The 24232-nt window shown below is 39.4% G+C and overlaps 1 protein-coding gene and 1 non-coding gene across 2 annotated transcripts in view; one reads left to right on the top strand and one right to left on the bottom strand.

Moving 5' to 3' along the window:
• The window catches only part of LOC124166624, a 425295-nt gene that overhangs the window by 125282 nt on the left and 275781 nt on the right, over positions 1-24232 (top strand). The window lies entirely within an intron of this gene.
• Trnat-ggu lies at positions 3414-3486 on the bottom strand. The gene has a single exon. It is a non-coding gene; the product is annotated as a tRNA-Thr (tRNA).

The raw sequence follows: 24232 nt of genomic DNA, 5'->3' as shown, positions 1-24232 counted from the left end.
ATCGCCATCTAGGAATGTTAGACTCAGGATTTAAGAAGGTGGGTAAAAACTTGAGCAGGTGGAGCAGTTCAACTATTTGGCCTGCACATTAGAGGAAAACGGACACAGCAGTAAAGCCATCAGGAAGACAATTGCGTTGGCAAAAGATGCGTTCGTGAACAGGAAGGAGTTTATGAGAGGATCGTTATGTAAGAGTTTAAAGAGAGGACTGGTGAAGAGTACGGTCTGGAGTGCAGCGCTTTACTGTGAGGAAACGTGGACGCTTAGGAATGAGGGCGAGAGAAGACTGGCGCGGAAGATGTAGGTGTGGAGAAGAATGGAGAAGGTGAAATGGACGGAGAGGAAAAGAAACGACAACGTGCAGGACATGGTGGGTAAGGAGAGAGGCAGCTATTAGATGAGGAACGGAGGAGACAGAGGGTATGGATGGAGGGAGTTCTCAGAGGAGAGGGGATACTGTACAGTGTACACGGTGTTAGAAGGGAGAATGTTTGCTAAACGAGGAAGAGAGTAGGATTTTTAGATAGATCGATAAAGAGTAGGCGTTATTATGAATGTAAGGGTCGACGAGGTCGAGGGACCCATTTGATTGTTTCACTCCCCGCCTTTCTGTCTCTAAACGTTCTTTTCTCTTGAGGCTCCCTTCTTCCATTTACTCCTATTCAAAATGTGTTCCCGATTTTGACATAATTTTCATTCCTCATTTGTCTTGCACGATCTCCATCGTAATTTTCCCCCTACTCCTCTCACCACCCTATGAATACTTCCATTCTTTGTTATCTATTTGATAATAATGTTGAATGTTATTTTGTTCATTACACGTTTTGTTTGCTATTTTTAAAATTTTTTAGTCCTTTGTAATTGACCATGTGCTGTATTTGAGTATATATAAATATCCCGGTCTATAAAGGGAGGGGAGGCTGCAAGATTACTTCTCAAATACTCCATGGAAACCTGCCTTTATGAGTAGAATTCTTTAATAGTAATAATTCTAGTTTCAATTCAGGTTAGCCAATGATAAAAATTCGTCTTTTTCGAACTAAAGACCTCATTATGACTATTGAATTTATCGTCAAAACGTCAGATGAATCTATTTCATGATCCGGCTAAAAGCGCACAAAAAGCTTCGCCACCATAGTCTAACGGGGAATCACTAAATCATCCATAATATAAGCGGTAAATGGTCTTTAGGCCATATATACTAAGGGAAACATCTTGGTAGGTGAATGAGTTGAACTGCAGAAATTGGTAGAAAATTTGTTCCATAGAAGGACATTCAGGTTGGTCAAGCCTTTCATTGGAATATTATTTTCAGCATCTCCCATTTTTAGGTACAATTTCCCAAACAAACTTGCTTCGACTAAAGCCTGTTTTCATTAAGATGCCTCAAACTTTCGAACAAGTTGCAGATTATGGTGGCTGCTTCTTTGAAATTTCCGCTCCTTCCTCGCCATTATGCATCCAACTTCCTTCCCTGAAACTCTCTCCATTATGTCATCCTGTATCAACTTTCCTTCTATGACTTTCTCCTTCCTAATAATTTATTTCTTGAGGAATGCTCTCTTTATAAACACACTCAACGGAGTAGGATCGTTCATTCATGTCTTCCTTCCCCCTAAGTAGGCCCCCGAGGTTAAGTTTAATGTAAAATTCGCATTGAAAACGTTCTCCTACTCTTTACCGTGAACTGTGTTTGTTGAGAGGATTCTATTCCATCGAATCTCGTTAAATTTATACCTAACTTCGAATTGGTCGCAATCGAGAACTCATTCACTTTCATGTAATATGTGAGTGAGCTCTACGGCCTCAAGGTCAACAGGGTACTTTCCTTTATCAAAGAAAACGAAAGGCATTGATTGGGATTCGTTACTCACCATTATATACAAATTATTTGGTTTAAGAAATCCCAGTTTAGACGAATGTTAAAGGTCAATTTTACCCTCATTTGAAAAAAAGGCAAATTTGCGCCCATGCGATGCCACTCCACGTGACGTCAGAGGGACCTAGATTCTACACGAGTAGATAGGATATTTTACATCGTCTGAGATTACCAATGCATGCATGAGGCACAGAGCTCAGGGAAACATCTCTTAATAATCACCTATTAAAAATGCCTTAGGTCGGAAAGTTTTCTTCGTTTGATAAGGTATTAATAATCCTTATTTAAGCCAAGCGCTACCAGCTAGCAGGGTACTCTGCTACCTGCTAGCATCTTGCGTCGTATCAGCGCTCAAAGCCTCGCCCCAAGGTCACCTCACTTGCGGCAGCGGGAACCAGAACGACATTACACGGGAGTTTTCCCATCATTCATACTTAGCCGTCGCGTTTTCGCGCGCTTGAAAATTTTCATTTTTCATTTAATCGCCAAAAATAGATATCGTCATTTAAAAATCCAAAAGCGTGAAATACGTACTCCAGGAGTAATAATCTTTCGATCTGGGCGATAAAAAATAATAGGAAACCACCTATTGTATTTTATTTTTCATATTGGATTCAGAGGGACCTAGATTCTACACGAGTAGATAGGAGTTTTACATCGTCTGAGATTACCAATGCATGCATGAGTCACAGAGCTCAGGGAAACATCTCTTAATAATCACCCATTAAAAATGCCTAAGGTCGGAAAGCTTCCTTCGTTTGAAAAGGTAATAATAATCCTTATTTAAGCCAACCGCTACCGGCTAGCTGGCTACTCTGCTACCTGCTAGCAGCCTGCATCATAGCGGCGCTCAAGGCCTCGCCCCAAGGTCATCTCACACGGCGGCAGCGGGAACCAGAATGACGTCACACCGGCTTCTCCCAGTATCCATACTTAGCCGTCGCGTTTTCGCGCGTTTGAAAATTTTCACTTTTCATTTAATCGCGAAAAATAGGTATTGTCATTTAAAAATATAAGAGCGTGAAATGCGTACTCCAGGAGTAATAATCGATTCGATTTAGTCAATAAAAAAATAATGGAAAACCACCCTATTGGGAAGAGTCGGAAAGGTCCAATGGCCGTAGCGTGGGGATCTCGTCGCAGGTACAAACAAAACAATATGTTGGTATGCTGGAATGGGAAGATTCTCAGCAGTGTCCAACCCCAGCCTCTCAATCACTTAACTTTCAGTCAGTGATTTAACCCGAAGGTTGCTTTGCTTAGGTGAGGGTAGAGCTCACTCCGGCGTTGTCCACAGGAGTGTGAACATCACGCATTGAAGCCAGTTCCTTTTCTCGGGCCATCTCGTACTTCGAGGTTTACGGAATCGGGGTGTCCGAAGGCTTCACGCGGAATCTGAACGGGAGGCCCCTCTATTAGCAGCCAATTACCCTGCCCACCAGGCTACCACGCTGCTCTAGTCTAGTGCGTTGGGCAGGAATCTATGTTTGTACTCAAATACACCAAAGGTTAAAGTTCGCCATGAAAAAATATTTGACTTCGCCGGGATTCGAACCCGGATCTCCCGATTACCGGTTAGGCGTGTTAACCAGTTCCACCACCAAGCCATTTTCTCAGAGCGAACTTCGGGAAGGGTTTTTACACAACTGATTAACACGCCTGACCGGCAGTCGGGAGATCCGGGTTTGAATCCCGGCTAAGTCAAATATTTTTTCATGGCGAACTTTAACCTTTGGTGTATTTAACTTTGTACCCATGCGCGTAACTGCGTACGAAGTCACTTGTTCATGCAGTGCTTTGAAGTTTGTATTCAAATTCATAATATTCGAAGCGCATAATATTTATCAGTAAATTTGAATGCCTTTTTTTAACAGGTATTAAGTGCCATTCGCCTTTTCCCTGATGTAGATGACGATAAGAGATCTATGGCCGATTAAAAGCATTTTGACTGAAGCAAGTGTAAATTCTTAGTATCGAAATAAATATGCCGGTATCCTTTCTGACTAGAGTATTTCAAATTTTTCCTGTATATTCTGTGTATTTAAGGGCGTAAGATTTCTCGAGAAAAATGAGAGACATTCGATGATCTGGATAATCCTCAGGTTATGACTATAACTGTAGCTCTCACAATATGGTAGTTTTTGTTGTTCATGAAATTTATCTTGAGTAGACGTGTAGTGTAGGCTACTCTGCGAGTGGCTATTATGGGATTCTTCGAACCGAGGTGATTTTGTTTTCTAGTTGTAAAAAAGGGTCATTTTATGGGAGTCATTTTACGTACTTTAATATTTCCGGCCTCGGTGGCGGTGGGGTAAAGTCCTCGCCTGCCAAACCGAAGGTCGCGGGTTCGAGTCCCGCCTGGGTAGGTTGCCCCTCCAGGGAATGGTTGTGTGTGATAGTTGTTGTTTCATGTTATACCCTCCGATGTAAAAGGCCTTGTGAGCTGTTTTCGGGGCGATGGAAATAAATAAAAAATAAAGAAATTATTTCAAAAGAGTGTAGCAAAAGAGCTTAATTCAATGGTTAATGATTCATTCAGGTATTTTTGGGCTAAAAAGGACGAATTTTGAGGTCCGAATTTATTCTTTGAGAAAATGCAAAATCTTCCTTCACCAGCAGTCATAAGTATGAAGAGCGTATAGCTTTCGGGAAACTTCGTGGGTGGTCGATTAATTGTACCTCAGAAGGAGGAATTAAATAGTACTTATGGAAGGCAATTTGGCTTGGTGAAGTGCTTGTTTGAAACGCTATATCCAGCAACAACGATTGCTGGCTGGCTGATTTCCAAACTTTTGATTTTATTTTAACATCGTATAGAAGTACACCATTCAGATAAAGGGAGGAGTTAAGATAAAGGGAGGAGAAAAGAATGGAAGTCTTCGTGGAACTTTCTGGTGTGTCTAAAACAATGTCCGCTTAATTTTTAAATTCAGTCGAAAAACTTAGGAAAATTACCTTCGTTCATTAATGACATAACTTAACTCCTATCAACAACGCCTGTTTACATTTTTAGCATGATCAGCTTCTTCCCACTTTTTTATGGTGTTTTACTGAACCTTGAGTTTTGGTTCATTGAAACTTTCCTTTATCAAAAAGTGCATGATGAAATTTCATCAGAAGGCATGAAGTATAATTAATTATGAACCGATGCTCGTTACTGAACCCGGAAAAGGAGATATCTTATATGCAGTTTACGAGAATATTCTTTCTTGTATATTTCTTCGGGTCTGTGTACACCTTGTGCGATGAAACTAATGTTATTCATCAAGTTATTTTGGTTGCTGTGTGTGGTATATCATCAGAGAATGTTATGAATAAAATCGGAATTCCTCCGAATGTGTTTCTTTTAGGCGTGAAAAATGAGTTTCTCTCGGGAATTTCATAATTAACAATATTCAACGGAGGCCGGATAGAATTCCGAATTTTAGTGTAGGAGCAGTAAAGATGGAATCTTTGATTTATTGTGATTAATTTTAAGTAGCCTAAAATAGACACATCTTCATGTAGACGAGGGGTTCAAGGAAATGCTCGCAGGTTGAAGTGATTTTTAATATTCTTCAATAAGCCCTGTCAAGTGTAGGTTGAGAATGTGCTATTTCTTCTCAGAATAAATAATACAGTCTTGTTTTAGCTTCCCTTTGTTCTTTATGTTAAGGTGGCTTCCCGATTTTATTGGTTTTCCTAGAGGCACTCAGCGTTGGATTTAATTACTTAAGTGATTGGAATGTTGCTGTCGCTTGCTCGTGACGCTTTATTCCATTACGTCGTGCAAATACTTAGGAGACGACAATAGGTAAAGTAGGTCTGATGAAATCATCGCACGTTTTGTTATTTAGACTAAACTTATGATTATCATATCCTCCGAGTAATTTGACCAAAATTATTTTTTTATTTTATTTTAAATGAAATGGCACACATGCAGCAAGGCTACCAATATGAAGTGCATTTGTAACAAATAAAATTAAAAAAAATAAGATAATTACAATTAAAAATCTAAAACTAAAAAACTAAACAATAAACCGATCACAGTGGCCATAACCTCAATATTTAGCGAGTCATCATGAGTCTAATGAGATGGTGCCCAGCGAGTAAAATTTTTCATTGATAACGAACATGGATCAACATCAGTCTCAGGGAGAGAACTCATCAGGACGATAGCCAGGACATTGGCATGTGGAGTAAAGAGGTTGAACGGGTGTGGCGGGGAGGTACTCTAATGATGAAGAAGGAAACGAAATTAAGGCAGCCAAAGTGGGCATTGTAAATTAATATTATGTCTGATTGATGCCATAACGGGAGAGACTAGGGAGGGATTTTTAGTGTTATAATCAATTCTTAATTATCCAACAAATGAATTTCAATGCAACTATTTTCGATCATTTAAACAGTGTAAAATAGTCTGGTCCTCTACCCTTAATGTGTTATATTCATTCACCTCTGGCTGGAAGTGGGTGAGTTCTACCCACACACATAAATAAAAAGCTTCTGGTCGGGTACTGAGTGAGTTAACGTGATGTCTACTAGAATAGTGACGGAAAAATCGATTTAAATAAAAATCGAGTTTTAAATGCCAAAGATCGAGGAATTTGAGATCGAGCCTTGATCTTTTTTTCTTTATTTTTCTCGATATCGATCGAGAAATCGAGAAAATCGATAGAGAAATCGAGAAAATCGATAGAGATCTCGATTTCTGGATTTTTCGACTTCGACCTTGCACACTTCGTTTGATTTCAGCACCGTCTCTATCGGCCTATGATAACGCCATCCGTCTCATGAAACAGACTTATCTTTAAGGCCGGTAACATTGGTAAGGGACGCCCTCAAGGATCAAGAAGGCATCTCAATCAGTTGATCTTTCTTTAAAATTTGAGTGAAGCCGAGTGGTTCTACGCGGTGATCAAAAAACCTTAATGTGCGTGGTTATGTAAATTTTTACCGATATTAATTCACGCATGTATTCTAAGTAGATTTTTTATGCATCTCATATTTGAGTGTTTTTCGAACGTATAATAAAGGTGTTTGTGTACCAACGCTATTAAAAGAAAGAACTGTCCATATTTGCGATTGATCGATCTTTCGGTTAAAATTTCTAATTATCTTGATAAATCGAGCTTTATATTACGATTAAAAATGGATTGCTGGAAAAATCGTTTTTGACTGACATTATTCCATCACTGCATTGGAATTTTCCTCCATTCGCTTTCTCTCCTCTCTCTATTATTATGTATCCATCCAGTCCTGCCTGTGGGTGGTGAGCTCTATCCTTGCCTATCCATACCAACCTTCGGGTTGAAGCAATGAGTGAATTAACTTGAGAGCCATTGGAAATCTCCCCAATATTCTTTCTCCCGCCTGTCTCCTATTCAGTATCCTTCCAGTCCTGTCTATCGGGGGTGAGCTCTAGCCTCACCTCTTCCTACCAACCTTCGCGTTGAAGAAATGAGGGACTGAACGTGAGAAATACTGGAATTTTCCTCCATTGTCTTTTTCTTTCCAGTCTCCTATTCCGCATCTTTAAGTCCTATCTGTCGGGGTGAGCTTTAGCCTCACCTCTTCCCACCGACCTTCGGGTTGAAGCAATGAGGGCTGAGCGTGAGGCATACTTGAGTTTTCCTCCATTGTCTTTTTCTTTCCAGTCTCCTATTCCGTATCTTTACAGTCCTGTCTGTCGGGGTGAGCTTTAGCCTCACCTCTTCCCACCAACCTTCGGGTTGAAGCAATGAGGGCTGAGCGTGAGAGATACTTGAGTTTTCCTCCATGGTCTTTCTTCTTCCAGTCTCCTATTCCGTATCTTTACAGTACAGTCTGTCGGGGGATGAGCTCTACTCTTACCTATCAATACCATCCTTCGGGTTGAATGAGGACCTAGACGTGGGAGCCCCTGGAATTCGTCCCAATTGTCTTTCTCCCTCCAGTCTTCTACACCGTATGCTTGCAGCCCCCGTTAGCGCCTCAATCCGGAACACCCTCATTCGAAAGCTCCCGAAGTTCTCCACTCGGCGTGGTCTCTTTTATTTTTTATTTTTACGGCACTCGTTTTGAGAGAGCGTTTGTACCAACGCTCTATTCCTTCGCGCGGAATTTTCCTTGCCATCCAATCACCGATGCTGTGCTGCCGAGGGTTTTTAAGTGCTGGGGAGTCGGGTCGTTTAAGTTCCTATTTCAGGCCCATAAACCAGCACGTGGGCATAAGAGTGTAGGGAAGTTGTGTGCAGGCGATTCTACTCGCGACAAGACACCGCTTTGAGCTCACCTTGCACCGAACTGTACGGGCGGAGCATTACAGTAAGTTGGAGAGAAAATAACCGTGTCCTCGTGAATAACTGAGTTAGATTAAGGAAGTACAACGTTGTTTTTTTATTCTTGAAACTAAAAATTGTCGTCGCCCAAGAAAATTTTAACTTCTTCAATGACTGGAACCGTTTTTAAATTCCCTATTTTTAAACATTATGTTTGAAAACTTAAAAAAATCTTTCGGATTATTTTTCAGTTTTTTTATTCTTAAAAATAAACATTTTCATCTTTTTAAAAAATCCGTGATCTATTTTAACTTCTTTAGTTACTTGAACCGTTTACAAAACCTCAGTTGAAAATTTTCTGTAATATTTTAAAAGTTAAAAATGTGGATTCTCCTAAGCATCCCCTTGAGAATTTTTCTTTTTCCTTTCTCGTTGTTATATCACTATGAAAAATATTGTTTAATGGTGGCATATTTCCCGTAGGGACAGGCTTGTAGACAAACTGAAAGCTAGGGGAACAGAAAAAAACACTGTCGTGTTAAAAACTAAGATTAATTTAAAAACAAAAATACGTACTTCCATTTGCTGTAGACTCCATTATCCATATTTCCACGCAACCTTTGTATTGTGTTCATACCATTCTTGGCTGGTTCTGACCTCATTTTTTGTACTTCCTGATCAGATAAAGTGGTATTTCCCCCTTATTGGGGAGGCCTCTGTTGAAGTTTGTGGCAGAAAGGATGAAAAGAAGTTTTTTTTCTACAAAGATATATGCTCGGAGAGTGTCAAAGGTAATGACTTTATCAAAAGAAAGTTGTTGATATGGTAGTCAATGTATCACCAGATTACCATATCTTACAGTTTGCCCTTTGAACCAGTATATGTAGCATTGCGGTTTTACATATGTACTAGTTATTTGGGTGGTTGCCGTTATTCAACTACTCGGGATACGTACCCAGAGCCTTCATGAGATTTGTGAGTGTATTATGAGCTCTGCACCAAGGCTTTTCTTGGGCATCGCTTATCTTTGTTAACTTTTCAGAAAATATGTAGAGAAGGCACCAGCTCTTTAAATTTGGGCGTAGATATTACATTTTTCTCTATGATAAGTTTATATTGGACAGTGTTAATGTGCTAAAGGAAGGTTGGTCGAGGGTTCACGTCCGCAAATGTTTACGCGAATAATTAGTGTTCCTTACCGTATCCTGTGACTAATTAAAGCAATCGAGACAACTGCATGGCTTTATTCGTCCGTGACATTCTCTGTGGTTTCGACCGAAAGGCGTTTACATCACGGTAACTAGACGGGTAAGGTAAACGGACTTCTGCGGTCCGGGCGGAGACCACAAGCGTGTGTTGCCTAGCGGTGGCGGAAAAAAGAAAGACAGCACTCTCTGACCGGAACGGAAGGTTAGGGAAACAAATGCACTCACTCGTGTGCCGAGCTGAAAATTTGTCCGGTGTTTCATCTTCCAGTCAGTGAGGAGACATCATAATGGCTTCCAACTCCTCTACCCCTTGTTTTTGTTCCCTGAACTGTGGAGACGAATTTTTGACTTAGTCATTGTCAAACCAAGAGACTCCAGTCTGCAAACCTCCGGGTCAAACGGGGCACTATACGTGCCTCCTCCTACAATTATCATTGAAGTACCAGTTAGGGTATGTGTAATATTTCTAATTCTGCCGCGTGAACGGCGGAATTGTATACAAGAATTGCCACAAGAAAAAATTTCCCCGGGCCAGGAATCGAACCGCGGACCTTTGGCTTTCCGGGCCACTGCTCAGACCACTACGCTATCCAAGTTCTATAATTCCCATGGCGATTATACCGAGGCTCATGGTAGGCGTTAGGGCCAAACACCTAGTGCCATGAGCCTCTCTATGATTGCTTTGGGAATTAAAGAACTTGGATAGTTATTGTTGTTCGCCGGGAAAGTGTTAAATCATGCATAACTTGGATAGCGTAGCGGTCTGAGTAGTGGCCCGGAAAGCCAAAGGTCCGTGGTTCGATTCGCGGTCCAGGGGGATTTTTTTCTCATGGCATTTCTTGTGTACAGTTAGGGTAGTTTTATAAGGAGTGTTTGGCGATTTGGCTAAGCTGTCCCAGATTGGACCCCTCTCTTCAGTTCACGAAAACTCCTACTCCCTTTCATTCAATCAATAAACCTTGTTCTCTTCACTTCCCACTTGCTAACCGTACAATAACTTAAACTACTCTAATAAAGAAATTATCAATATAATGTAATATAATATAATACAATAATAAGAAAGTCTCGCAGCGCGTTACTACACTTTAGTTTTAATTTCTAGTCACTATATTCGGGATAGTTTTCAAAACGAAGCAGATAAATTTTCTCGTTTTCTATTGCTTAAAAATAGGTGTAAGAATTGTCATCTGAGAATAAATTGGTTATAACAAATGGTGGAGATACATTGTGGTTGAACGGGCATTTTGAAACGTGTTGTTTGTTTGGAAATTACTTTCCGTATCATGCAAGCCAATTTAGGCCACTGTTCCCTGTAGTGTCATATTACTTTGTTATAACCTTTGATGACTAAAGTTTACCTTAGCTCCTACGATAATAAAATCTTATATGTTTGCCAGCTTAAAATTTTAACTGTGACCTATTTTTAAGACCTGAAATCGTATTTATTCTGACTCATGAGCCTATTCGTTCTTGATAACAGATTTAATATACATGTGAATATAGTTAACTAAACCATTTCTGATTCAAAGGCCCGCCGGAGGAGATGCAAATTTCATATGACCTTAACGGCTCCAGAGGGCGTCTCAAGATCCCAGGGGTCATTTTTCTATTCCATGCAGATCTTTTTTTATAACCTAGCGTATTCTTTCTATTTCTATGGGTCTTCGTTGAAAATGCGAATGATTGCAATTCCGAAAAATAAAATGGGAGAGGTGTATGACATGGTATGGTATTTGGAGGATGCAACCGACAGAGGAGGTAATTTTGTGCTATGGGGAAGGCTGGAAAGAGAAACCTGGCGTCGAAGCGATACGAAGAAATACGATACGGGACAATAGTTACATATCATCGAGTTACTGCTGAGATGAAACTTTACCTATACTATCCATAGTGAAATACAGTATTTTCATTCTCAATCTCTTTATTTATAAATATATAAAAAATATCTAGTTCCTGGAGAAAGGATGCCAATGTTTTTTAACTTCTATTTCTATTTTTATCCCACTTTCTATAAGCGTTGAAGAATTCATCCAAATATTAAATATAAATATAAATTAAATGCCTATATAACCAATTTAAGGCAATCATACCTCTTAAAATTATATCGATTTGGTTAAATAATATATGAGATGTAGGAGTTGTACCCTCATGATTTTTTATGTGTATCCTAGAAGAGAGAATTCATTAGATTTCAAAAAGTAGGCGTAGAATGAAATTTAATCACCAAAAATGACGACATATCCTAAATATTTATGGTAAATGAATAGTGAAAAATTATCAGAATACTTTTCAAACGTTCATGCGAAATGAAATCGATTCAAAGTTTGGTTTTGCGCGGCTAAATGTCATTCAGAGAGATTATGCAGGGCTAGAATCAGCATAGTTATGACCCCGTTAGGTTCTGCTCTGATGCTCTACAATAACCAAGTGTGGTGCATCCCGACGCACATGTTAACTTCATCGGGGAGGAACTAGTGGAAAACTTCTCTCTTCGCCCGTGTTCCGCGCACCCCGTTGGACATTCCCAACGTTCCCGAGAGGGGGCTTCTTTTTGCATTTCCACCCCGTGGCACATCGCGGCGAGAATTTCTCGAGCAGCTGTGCTCAACGCGAAGGAGCCAACTGAAACCTCCCCCCCCCCCACCCCTTCCACGACCATCTCCACCTCTTTAAAATTTCTGGGACTTGCGTGCTTGAGCTTCAGGTCAACGTGTACGATTTGGTTCTCGCCTGCCGAGCCTTTTTTTTTGTTTTGTCATTTTTTTCATTTCGGTAGGTCAGTCGGTCTTATTTTTAGGGTCGGAAAATCACTCCTGGCAAATAGAATCGAACATTTTATCTTCTCCGATGAGGGAGTTCAATAACCTAGTACGAGGCGATTGCTATTTTTCATCGCAGAGTGTTTCAACTTCGCGGCTGGCAACAGCTTAGATCTGCTGTGCTTAGGATGCGGTGGAAACCTATTGTATTAAAATATAACATTTGTTTCAGCTAAAAATATTTTATGGTAATCAATGGAAAGGTCGAAAATTTTCATTTAAAGTACTGACGCGGAAGTTTTCACGGGTCTTACGCTGGAATAACTGGCTCACTACCCATATTTTTCCAGAAAGTTTAGTAAAACTTGAATATTCGATAGAAATTTATGTTTCCGTTTTTTGAAATAAGTTTCCTAGGTTCCAACGTACCTTCTAGTGGCGCTATGTCACTCTTGTTCGCGCAAATTTACGTGAGCTGTAGTTTATTTTTTTAAATGTACATCAACATACGCATAGGTAGTACTTGAGTTATGAATCCTTGTTTTAGTTCTTACTTAAGGTCATGAGATACGATTTATTCATAGTTTTCTTAGTTGCTTATTCTCTTGCTTCATGAGGAATGTGGAAAACCTTAGACGTTTGACGTGATACTGATGATTTTTATAAAATATTCAAAAGTCGACGCCATTATCGATATTTAATTATGGCAGTTTCAGATGTATTACAGATGGGGTAGTATTTAGGACGACGGGAAAATGAATGAGACAGAAGTCTTGAATTGTTCGCGGAATTCCATCACGCAATATTCTGAGACTTTTCCTTCAGATGCTGATTGGATAACAACTATCACGGCTTCTCACATGAGGAGACAGGCCATCCCTTCAATGTGAAGCCTTAAAACGTGGCCTGTTTTACAACGAAGGGAATTTACTGTACAATACCCGCCACTCTCTTTACTATGTTTTACGTTTCACTGAGTATAATTCCTTTTCACTTTAAATCTGGTCGTATGTTTCCTTTGGCTGAACTTGGGTTGTCGGACGTCGATGTTTAAGATCTGCTGAATATATTGTTCTCTAGCAGCTACGTATCTTACGAACTACTTTTTATTCCAAATTTCTTTACCCGATTTATTTTACTTACAAATGAAATGTTACGAAGTGATTCCTTCTCGTACATATATGCTAATTCCTCCGAGGGTGTATAAAACAGAATCATGAATGCAAATGGAATTAAATTTATTTTTGTGGAGGCGAATGTCCTTAGAAAGCGAATTACTCTGAAAACTCATCATAAAATTATAATTCTTCCCTATAATTTCCGGATAATCCTCGGACAATTTCGACGATCCTTGATGGTTAAGAGGTAATTTTAGTTTGAGGCCTCTCTTATTAATAAATAATTCGAACTTTAATCTCTATGGGGAAAAACCTCTTGAATTCCTATTAATCTCTTACTTTAAGTATTGAACTAGCAGTTATATTTTGTGAAGTTGCCTACGATCCTACATTTTATACAACGGAGAGAATTACATAGAATATAGTTTTTTTCTTTCATCCCGTCCAAAAAATTTAATCAACGTATTTTCTGTGTTTAATTTGATTTTAATATGATTGTTCCTTTTATTCAGTCACAGTTTTATCTTAAAATTTTCTGAGCAATTTCAGGAGAACGGAATTATGTGGAGGATTATCGGCGTTTGGGTTAATAAAAATTCTAATAATAATAAAATTTCATTGTCGTGGAGCGTGTAGGTCCTAAAGACTACAGAAAGAAAAATTTAGCTTCCTTTTACAATTAGAATATTATAAGAAACAATAATAAATTCCGAAGGTGGTGAGAAGTTGGTGGGACTCGGGTGATTTGCGAATGGATTTTACGATTATTTAACGAGAAATCATCGGAAATCCTATTCTTTTCTTTTAAACGGCCTATTTTTTATCCAGTGTTTTCCCGCTAAGTCACCCAGCAACCGTTTTGAGTACCCGCTAGGCTCGCTATCCATCGAAGCTTCCGCATCTCCCCGCTCCACGCCACCTTGCACTCCGCGGCAAATTAACTTTCTCCTTTTGCTCGATGTCCCCTCGCTGCTTCCATTGCCATGAAGCAGGTGCCACTCGAAATGTCTTTGAGGGCGCACTCATGCGTTTTTCTCACTCGGCGTCGTGTAGACTCACGAATTGCGTCCGGGAAATGCTGTTAGGAGCTGAAAGATCTCACTCGCTCATTGTCACCGCAGAGAGATTTTTGTTGTGCTTACCTGGCTTCAATCTTGAACTGCTCTAGCAATAATACACACCTCGGCGAAAGGTGACTCTTTATCCTTCATAAGTGTTTTTCTATTCCATTACCTTTAAAACTGGCTAGAGTCGTGATGAATAAATGTGCAGCGTTTCCAATATGCTAGGCGATTTAGAGCGAGAATCAATTCAGTGTAGATTTAAGTGTGGGAAAAATTTAAGTGGTAAATTCGGGGAAGACTTTTTCTCATACGACTTGAAAAATATCCGTCGCACTAAGGTAGACGTGATCACGAGAAGAAGGTAAAGGAAATGGACTAGAGAACAGAGGGATTTAAAATGTCATTATTCCCTCGTTCTATTCAAGATATCAACTGTATCTCGATTAATGAAGTTAATTTAATTATTTGTTTCCATTCCTGCGAAAACAGTCCCATACGGCCTTTTACGCCGGGGTTATGAACATGTTAACAATTTAACGTATACAATCAACCATGTCCAGGATTTAGGATAACTTACCCAGGCAGGACTCGAACCCGCGACCTCCTGTTTGTCAGGCGGGGACTTCACCCCGCCGCATCTGAAGCCTGCATGGTGTCAATTTCGTATATTAACTCCTTTGGTAGATTAAAAATATTCAGGAAACTTAATTAAAAAAAAATATCCTTAGTTTCCCATATAAGCAAGGGAAAATTATCTCTTTTAGCAGCTCTAATATAAATTCATTCTTTCTCAGAATTTTGATGGCAATTTCGTTAATGACAAGGAAAATTGTTCGGCAAATTGTTTCCTCCTGTGAGTTTAACTTTTTCAGGAAGATGGAAATTCCGGTGGGATAACTTGTGATTTGCTATAAAAATTTCAGAATTGAAATTAGGGGGCTACGGGAGGAAACTACGTACTTCAAGCGTGAATTCATAACTTATAGTGACCTTCAGTGAATCACACTCTTGCATTGACAGTCCTCATGTCAAACTGTTTCATTAATTGTCTAGTTTACTACCAGGTGGAAGGGAGAAAACTGGTTTTATGCACGTTACGAGAAGTTAGGCTTGTGTTGAAATCAAATATCAAATCCAATCAGGAAATAGGATCGTGACGACCTACTTCAAGCGTTAAAATTACTTGAAGAATAATGACTATTACCTTGGGCGTTTTTGTGCTGATATTTCTCACTCTTTTGCAGTCGTCACGTTGCTTTTTTTCTGATGACGTGTTTTTATAATTCCCTATTTCTATCTGCACTTCATACCACACCGAATCTTTTCCTTATTCTGGCTCCCCTCTCATATAAATCCGACATAGTTGTGCTAGATGCTGCTTGTCTTTTAATGACTCTCTCCCTTGGTCCATCCGTCATCTTCTGCTATCCTCCATTTCAAACAGTTCCTTGTTTGACTTTCATCCTGGTTTTCGAACTTTTCTTCATCCTCTTCCGTTCCTAAATCTCGAAAGTCTCCTTGTGTATTTCTTTCCTCCGTCCCTTGAGAATCGCTCATTCCATACACACGATATACTCAATATTAAACTTGTATTCCGTCTTCCTTTACATTTTATTAGATCAGGTTTTATCTTGGATTCTTAAACTTTAACTCCACTTAATTCTTAAACTTAAATTTAACTCCTGATTTTTATGGAAATTGTTGTGAATTTAAAGTTTAGCAATTTGCAATACGCCTTAAACCCTAGAATTACAAGTATCGACAGTAGTAATTGATGTTTCATTGATTTATTTTATGCCAAATTTTATTTAACTGTAACCGATTTCCATTAATATTTATTTCACGTGCTTCAAGTTTGCGAAACGAACCTTCGTCTCGTAAATACTTATAGTGGGTGATGATGGTAGTAGTATTTCTCGATTTTTCATACACTATTGATTTCTCCTCTTCGTAAAGTAGATATCAATAAATCACCTATTCTCCTCAAGTCTTCAGAGAAGTGCCTACTTCTTAAGCGATGCCCTTTCTCCATCTTATCTTCATTTTTCTTTTCAAACATGACATTTGTACTGTCATCAATCTTCACTTTTACGTTGACGTGGAGTCACCGTGGTCGACATATCCCGATTTGAAGGACCTTTGAGTGGTTCCACGTTCAAATAACAGTCGGTCGCGAAGGCACTAGTAAAATGTAGACAGTGATGTTCAAATTATTTTGCAAAATAACTTACAACTTTGTACAAGCGGTGATAACATAATTGGACTCTTGGCGTAATGTTTTTCACCTATATTTACTTTCCAAAGCAGGAAAATACATTAAATTTCACAAATCCTTTCGAAGCTGGAATTCAAGTCATACCTACTCTCGTACGCTATGTAATACATCGAAAACACTTGAACACAGGTCAGTAAAAAAATAATTGCATTGCCATCAAAGCGCTTTGTTGAGAGTCGTATTCCCGAAAATAGTACATAATCCAACTCGTCAATTTTATTCAATTCACTGTTGCTGAAATCGGGTTTCTATCCAGTTGGGTAGTCTTTCGATGAAAATTTGTGTCTCTTTGTTGAGATTTTTTTGCAAGATATATGGGAATGATCTTTTTCATTTCGATTTTTTCAGAAAAAAAATAACTCAGCCTCTCTGAAGCTGTTGAGGTATACTCGAGAGGCTAGCGTTGACGTAATTGGCTCACGTTCACCTGGCGTTCTATTTTTTTTTTTTGGGGAAGTTGCAATTGTGTGTACGCTGTTAATTATTTCGGTAGTCGACGGTGGCGCCATGGAGGCTTCGACGGAGCTAGTATCAAAAGTCGGGCTTATCGCGTTAATATACCTCTAAGAAATTAAATAAAGAGTATTCAATAACAAAGTGTGTTTCATGCATTGCATATTTTGACTATGCATTGCATTTGCATAAAGAGAATGTGGCAAAATAATAAAACATTTAATGCCACATACCTCCTGTGAGTTGGAAGTTATCTTATGCTCAGATGCTTTGTGTAAAATTTTAAACATTTGAACGTTTTCTAGTCAACCAAAATCAGTGCAGCCATTAATTCTCTTCCTTGTAATAAATATAAATTTACTGATGTTGTAACTCTACTCTTTTATGCTGCATTTTGATGAAAAATCCGCTGTATCGCAGTTAATTTTATGGAATATAAATAGATGAATGAGGTAATACTCTATCGTGATTTAATACGTGATCCAATTACAAAAAAGAAAACTCAGGCTCACTGTAGCTTTAGAGGCATGTATGCGCGTAGGCGTAATTGGCAGGCATTCGCGTTGAACTCAGTGTTTTTTTTTTGTTTGTTTGGTAGTGTAACTTTTGTGAACGCCGTTCTTTTGTCTCGAGAGTCGATGGTGGCGCCGCGGAGGCGCTGACGGAGCTAATTTCAAAAGCCACATCCAATGGCGCAGGCCGTGTGATCGAGAGTTGCAGGGGAATTAGGATCCCGTCCGACATTCGCTCGCATTCATTGGCATCATCCGCTTCGTCCCGTGGCCTTTTAGCCGAGTGGTCAGCTCGTTGGAATTAAACGTGACCCCCGCGAGCGGACCTATTTGAGCCAGCCGCATTGATCAGTTTCGCCAGACTTCGTGGCTCAGCGCGCTCTTTCCCTTGCCTTTTTCCCCAGCGTGGACACTCCGTTTTTTTTTTGTTTTTTGAAGCCCGATTTGTTTTAAGACGCGATACACCGTGTGGGTGTCACCTCCCCCTTAGTGCTTCGAGCTTGCCGTGCCTATCGTCTGGTTTCCGGGATTATCGGTTGAAGTTTTGTCGCATATCCGAGAATTTTCCGTGATACAACGCGTCATTTTTTTCGGTATGACGGAAATTGCTTTGTTGAAGGAATTTTATAGGTGGAATTAGTACCAAAGCCTCGCTATGTCGGTGGATGAAATTTTTCTGAAAAAATAAAATGGACACTGTTAAATATGAACGAGAAATGACCTTTATTGTAAAGAGGCCAGGACTAATTCTATCTGATTTAAAAAAAATAACGTTTGAAGACTTATATGTGGAATTATTTAAATGTAAGATGATAATATAGTTGAATCAACATCAACCATTTTCTTGAATATCTGAGAAAATATATAACATAAAAAAACATAAAAATTGAATACATATCGCATGTTTAATCGTGACTCCGGGTATATTGTTGAATTGGAACATAGAACAACCGTACATATTTTTGTGTTTTACTTAAGTTTTCACCATTTGAGGTAATTCATTCCCGAAATCTGAGAGTGCAGCCCACGATTTCTGGCAGTTAGCGGTTTTTTACCATGGGCATCTATGAGCGGTGCACGTGACTTAAAGAAAGTTCTACCGGCAGGAAAATTGAAGGCGTGCGATGCATGAAAGTGCGTAGTTTTTGAGGGGTGAGCATGGGAATGAAAGGAATTATTGAGTTAACCAGAAAGAAATATGCGGAGAAGCGAGCAATTATTTTCCGAAGGAATTTTTGATAAGTATGGTTGCTAGGGGGAGTAAATGGGAGGTAGAGATACAGGCTTGCTTGTGTTTCATAGGAAATGTGCGGTTTGCACATAAGTTATGGCGAAAGCTGTAACGGAGAGAGAGAGAATTTTCGAATTCGTGAAATATGTCTGGAAGTGATCTGCATGGCAGAGTGGGAGAACGTGCGGAAGGTATTAGCTCTTGAAAATCGCAATTGCACCTCATCTCTCGCATTCAACTCATGAAGGGCGCTTTGAATGTCCGGGTGCTTTGAAGGTTTGACCGTTTATCGGACGTAAAGAGTGGAAAAGTAAGTTTTCTATGACCATACTTTTTCAAATTGACTTTGCATTGTCCTTTAATGCTGGAATTAGCTCTTATATCACTGCACTATAAGTTAAGTGTACATTAATAGGAATTTTCTTCATGGCGTCAAGTTAGCCAGTCACAGAACATTTTTCCTCACATTGTCAGTGATACGCGGACTTATTAGCTATATTCTCTCGTATTCTATTTAAACGTGTTTTTTACATTCTATTTCGATAAAAACGTTAAACTGCAAGATATACCTGTTAGGTTGGAAGCCTCTAGAAACTCGGTAGTTCGCATCTGGCGTAAATTGCTTGAGCAACTGAGAATAGATATTATATTTCAGAGCCGCATGGAGATACCGCACAAGAACCCCACTAAATTTACAAGTCCGACTGAAACGATAAATTAAGAGAGTTATTATGCCGAAAGGATAGGTATGGGAATTCGTATTTTCCCCGAACAATGAAGGACTTATAAATGATAAGTGCAACTTCGTTTGAGTATTTCCTTTTTATTTGTAAACGGCTGGTGACCTAACACCCCCGCCACAAGAATTTTGAGGCGGCGTGCATAGTAGAATGCAGGTCGAAATGACGACTAGTGAACCAGTTGCAGAATATTTTTTTTTCATGTTTTTAGGGCTACTCGGACTGATCAGCTGTGTCCTTCGTTATGTCATTTCAACCACTAGCACATTTTTTGCATTAAATTTCAATTAAAATATTTACTACAACCAGTGTAAGGCATATCTCTTCATGCGTAAAAAATGCACTGGTGAATGAGTTTGCAGTTGGTTCCAGTCCAGAGTATGGTAATAGTTTTCGGTGAAATTCTCTCCTTTACCTCATTTCCAACCATTATTCAGCAGTGAGTCGCTTTGAGTAATAATTGCTCATTGGTGTCGGAGGTACTTTGCCGTTAATTATCCTCCCCGCACAGGTGTGAGGTACTCCTTAACTTCCCCCGCCTCGTCTTCTGTCCTTTTGAATGAATTGACGCCGGGAATGCATTCTTCTCGAAGGGCTTTTCCCCGCCTCTCAGAAACACTCAATCTAAGCGCCTGTACACACTAGGGCGATTGGTCCACCGTCTCCCCTGTTGCCGCTCGTCCTCGCTGCAGCCCCTAAATCTCTTCCTCCCCCAACCACCCCTCGTTTTTCCTCCCCTCATTAGAGCGGAACCGAAATCTTTGTCGGAGTGTATCTGTCGGGGGTTGGGGGAGGGGTGGGGAAGGCGACAGCTCCGCACGCCCACGCCGCCGTAGCAAAAGAAAGCGTGACACGGCTCGTTGAAATCGTCTCTCTCTAGGCCTCCAACCGCCTGCACCTCTACAATCATGGGTCGTGCATAAATTATGGCAGCAGGAGTATTTTTTTCCTTTTAAACTACAAATAGTTGTGTTCTTGCGTTTTTTCGGCGGCGGGGATAAGTTCTCGCCTGCCAAACAAAGGTCGCGAGTTCGAGTCCCGCGTGGGTAGGTAGACCCTACTCAGGGAATGGTTGCATGTGATAGTCCTTGCTTCATGTTATATCCCCGATGTAAAAGGCCTTCAATGAGCTGTTTTCGGGGCAATGAAAATAAAATAAATAAAACTCTGTTGTGGCTTCCGTTACTGCGAGAAGTGTGAGTATCGGTATGCACTTATCTATCATTTTACGTTACCTTCATGTTTTTCATGGATTAATTTACAACTACTGCATAAATCACCATAGTCTCTCAATGACTAACGATTACCGAAACAATCAGTTGTAACAGTTTTAAAGGGTATGTGTTCATGAAAATAGGCAATGAAATTTTGAGCAATCTCTGCTATTGAGAATTTATATCCATGCAATGCTGATTAAAAATATATAATTTGGAAAATTTATTAAGGAATTGATAGTATTTGGCGTGTAAAAATGTTTTAAAAATATGATGATTTATACAATAGTTGTGAATTTGTCGTCCACTCTTAAGCTTATTGATTATTTTTAATTATAAATAAAAATTCATGAGGTCAACTATGTTTTCGTACGATTGGTCCTTATTCTGTACTTAGAAATAAACGAAACCACGCCCAGTTTTCTCTTCAAAGTAATGATTGAGTTCTTTCACCTCTTCATAGCTTCGAATTTCGATATTATTTATTTTCTAATTTTATGTATTCCAAGATATCATCCTTTAATAGGAGGCTAAACATTCCTTTCATGCCGTTGTTAGTTTACAAGTAAATCAATTTGTAAATATTTACTCTCAATACAACTCGTTCGTGGCATCAGAATCTGCCGGATGGATTTACTGCCATTCGTCGTGTGGCGTTTCCTGAAAACTTGCCAATCCTAAAAATCGTTCGCATGAGTAATCCTTTGGGAGGCTCACGGGTGTCTGTGGGTTAGGAATGCGACTCTACATATTTCCATACCTTCATTTATTCTTTGGTTGTTCTCTGTTTTGCTTCGATCTCTAGTGAAGGAGAGAGATGGGAGAAATTTTTTTAGGTTTACCAGGAATAGATTCTTGGCCAGCTGACAAGTGCATACGAGATAAATGGTTACAGAAGAAGAATGGATTTGGGGTTCTGGCCACAGAGATGCTGGTCTCCACTTCTTGCAGTTTGGTTTTTTGGATTTATCTACAAATGTTTGAGGTTATTGTGTACACTAGTACTTAGCCATTGTAGTTGTTTACCTATTTTTCTGTTTGAGCAGAATCGGTGGTATGATTTGTGGTCAATTATGACGTATAAAAATACTAGAGCCTTCTCATCAGAAAAGAGGAGGGATCCATATTTGTAATAGTAATAATAGTTTCATAAATCAGCTTAAGGTAAAGGATTATTTTTGATTGAACGGGAATTCATCGTTTTTGATTAAATATTTTATTTAGCATTTAAAAATGTTTGCAAGCCTATTTAGTTATGAACAAGAAAGTGATAAACTTCGTACTAATTGTGATGAAATTTTTCATTATTATTAACCAAAAAATTCGTTCTAAATTATTTAAGGATTGCCTACGTAGGTACAATCTCTTTTTATGAACCTATTGGTCATGAATTTCGAAGTAACCCAGAGAGAATAATTCAGGTTCATCGAGCCGACAGGGCTAAGAGTTAAATTCATGACATGGTATATAAAAAAACATGACTTATAGCATGGCATGTTCTTGGTATCCTTTTAAAGGTAAACAGCTGGTGTCGCAACACATCCTGCCATACGCCTATGTAGACGGTTTTTAGGGTAGTTTGTAGATTTAGATAAGTAAAAACCCCTTTTCATTTCACCCTGCAGCTTTCATAGTAACTGAAAATTCAAATTATGCTCGTCATTACAGATTTGGAGTGATTCGGTTGATGATCTGTATCAATTTTTCGATTATGGTAATAAAACACCTATTGGGAAGGGTGATCAAATGCCTAACATCAGCTCATGGTCCCATATTCATGACAATGGGCAATATATAACTGAACGATATTCTTCGCGCGTATAAGGTTAAACATTTATGCTCTCAAAAGCGTTTTTTCTCGACTTCCTAGCGTCTTTTATCTAATATCTTTGTGTTCCGAAACGGAAAATGTATCCAAAATTTCCCTCACACTGTCGTTGATTTTTATTCCTCCGTCTCGCCAGACAGCTATAAGTGGCGGGATGCAAATGAGATTATTTTCTCTCGAGCGGGATCGATCCCACGGCGTCGAACCACGGCGTGAGCCGAAGCAGGCCACTCGTATCTGGTACACGCGCGCGCGCTCCGCATTCATTTGTTTGCCTCGCTCGTTTCGTCTCCACATTATCGCCTCCCTCCGCTCCGTTCTGCTTAGGAAAGAGCGCGCTATTCCGTGGGCAATTGTTTAATCTTCCGATTAGCGTCGCACTCCCGAAGATGCCTTTCCTCCCCACCACACCATTGAGTGTGTTTTCTTACGACCTCGAGCACGACCCATAACCTGTTTAGCACTGTGGCGTTCCGTGTCCCGAAGCAAATTGGGTTCCCTTATTTTTTTTATCGCGAGGATATTGTCTTTTTTCCTTCCTTCCTTCTTCGAAAAAAAGTGGCGAGTGTTTTACGGAGCCGAATGTATCTTTGAATAACAGAGGAGCGGAGTTTTGGTTACTCTAAATTGCATCCAGATATTGCGGGTAAATGTTTCGGTTTTAAACATCGCGAACCTGAGTTTTCATTCATTTCAATCGGCAGTGAATGATTATTGATGTTTAAGTATTGTATCGATTAGGTTTTCATTGAGTCATTAACAAATATTCTGGCATTTTCCTCTCCCTTCATGGACCTCCCTTTTACATTCCCAATAAGGCTACTCTCTTTATTCTATCTAAAAATCCGATTCTCTTCCTTCCTCTCCCTCATTTACCCAACATTCTACCCTTTAACTCTGTTTTCAACATCCACTCCCCGCTGAGTACTCGCCAATCCTTGAAGTCGTGTTTCCTACGTATTCTTTCTAGAATCTGCCTCTCCTCACCCACCATGCCCAGCACTTCTTCGTTCCTCTTCCTCACTGTTCCTCATCTACTCCATTCTCCGCCGCACCCACGTCTCGAATTCCTCCAGTCTTCTCACGTCCTCCTACCAAATTTCCATGTTTCCGCGCCGTAAAGAGCCAAACTCCTGATCAAACTCTTCACTAGTCTTTTCTTTAACTCTTACGTAACGATTATCTCATAGGACAACAATAGAAACCATATTTTGTCCACCCTTTGATCTCACTTTTTAGCATGTGTACGCACAAATAACATTTTATCCACAAAATTGTGCGAGGAGTAGCCATTTTAGTTGTGAATTAATTCTTGTAGGAGTATGAAAATGATAATGATAAAATGAATGATGTACTATGTGAACTATAATATGTCTACCCGTGGAACTTTATTTTTTAATGGGTGCACAGAGAAGACATTTTATCCTCAGAATTGGAGGATTGAGACATTTTTATAATGAATTAATTCGTGTAAGAGTGTAACAGCTGATGGGAGATTAATAGCCCGATCTTATCAATACCAATTCCAAATTTGTGATTTAATAAAGGAAATAATAATTTTTCAATTAAACTTTTTACTTACGACTTTTTTGGATTCTCTGTTATATTTTTTATAACAACAAGTGAAAACTTTACATTTCCTTTACTTGTCCATAGTGCAACATTTCTACCTCGTTGTCCAAGATAATTCATTTTAAAGCCCATATTTTTAT

This window comes from Ischnura elegans, chromosome 10, assembly GCF_921293095.1.
Source record: "Ischnura elegans chromosome 10, ioIscEleg1.1, whole genome shotgun sequence".
NCBI classification, from domain to species: domain Eukaryota; kingdom Metazoa; phylum Arthropoda; class Insecta; order Odonata; family Coenagrionidae; genus Ischnura; species Ischnura elegans.
The sequence above is the reverse complement of the archived record's forward strand: the minus strand, read 5'-3'. Positions and strand labels throughout refer to the sequence as shown.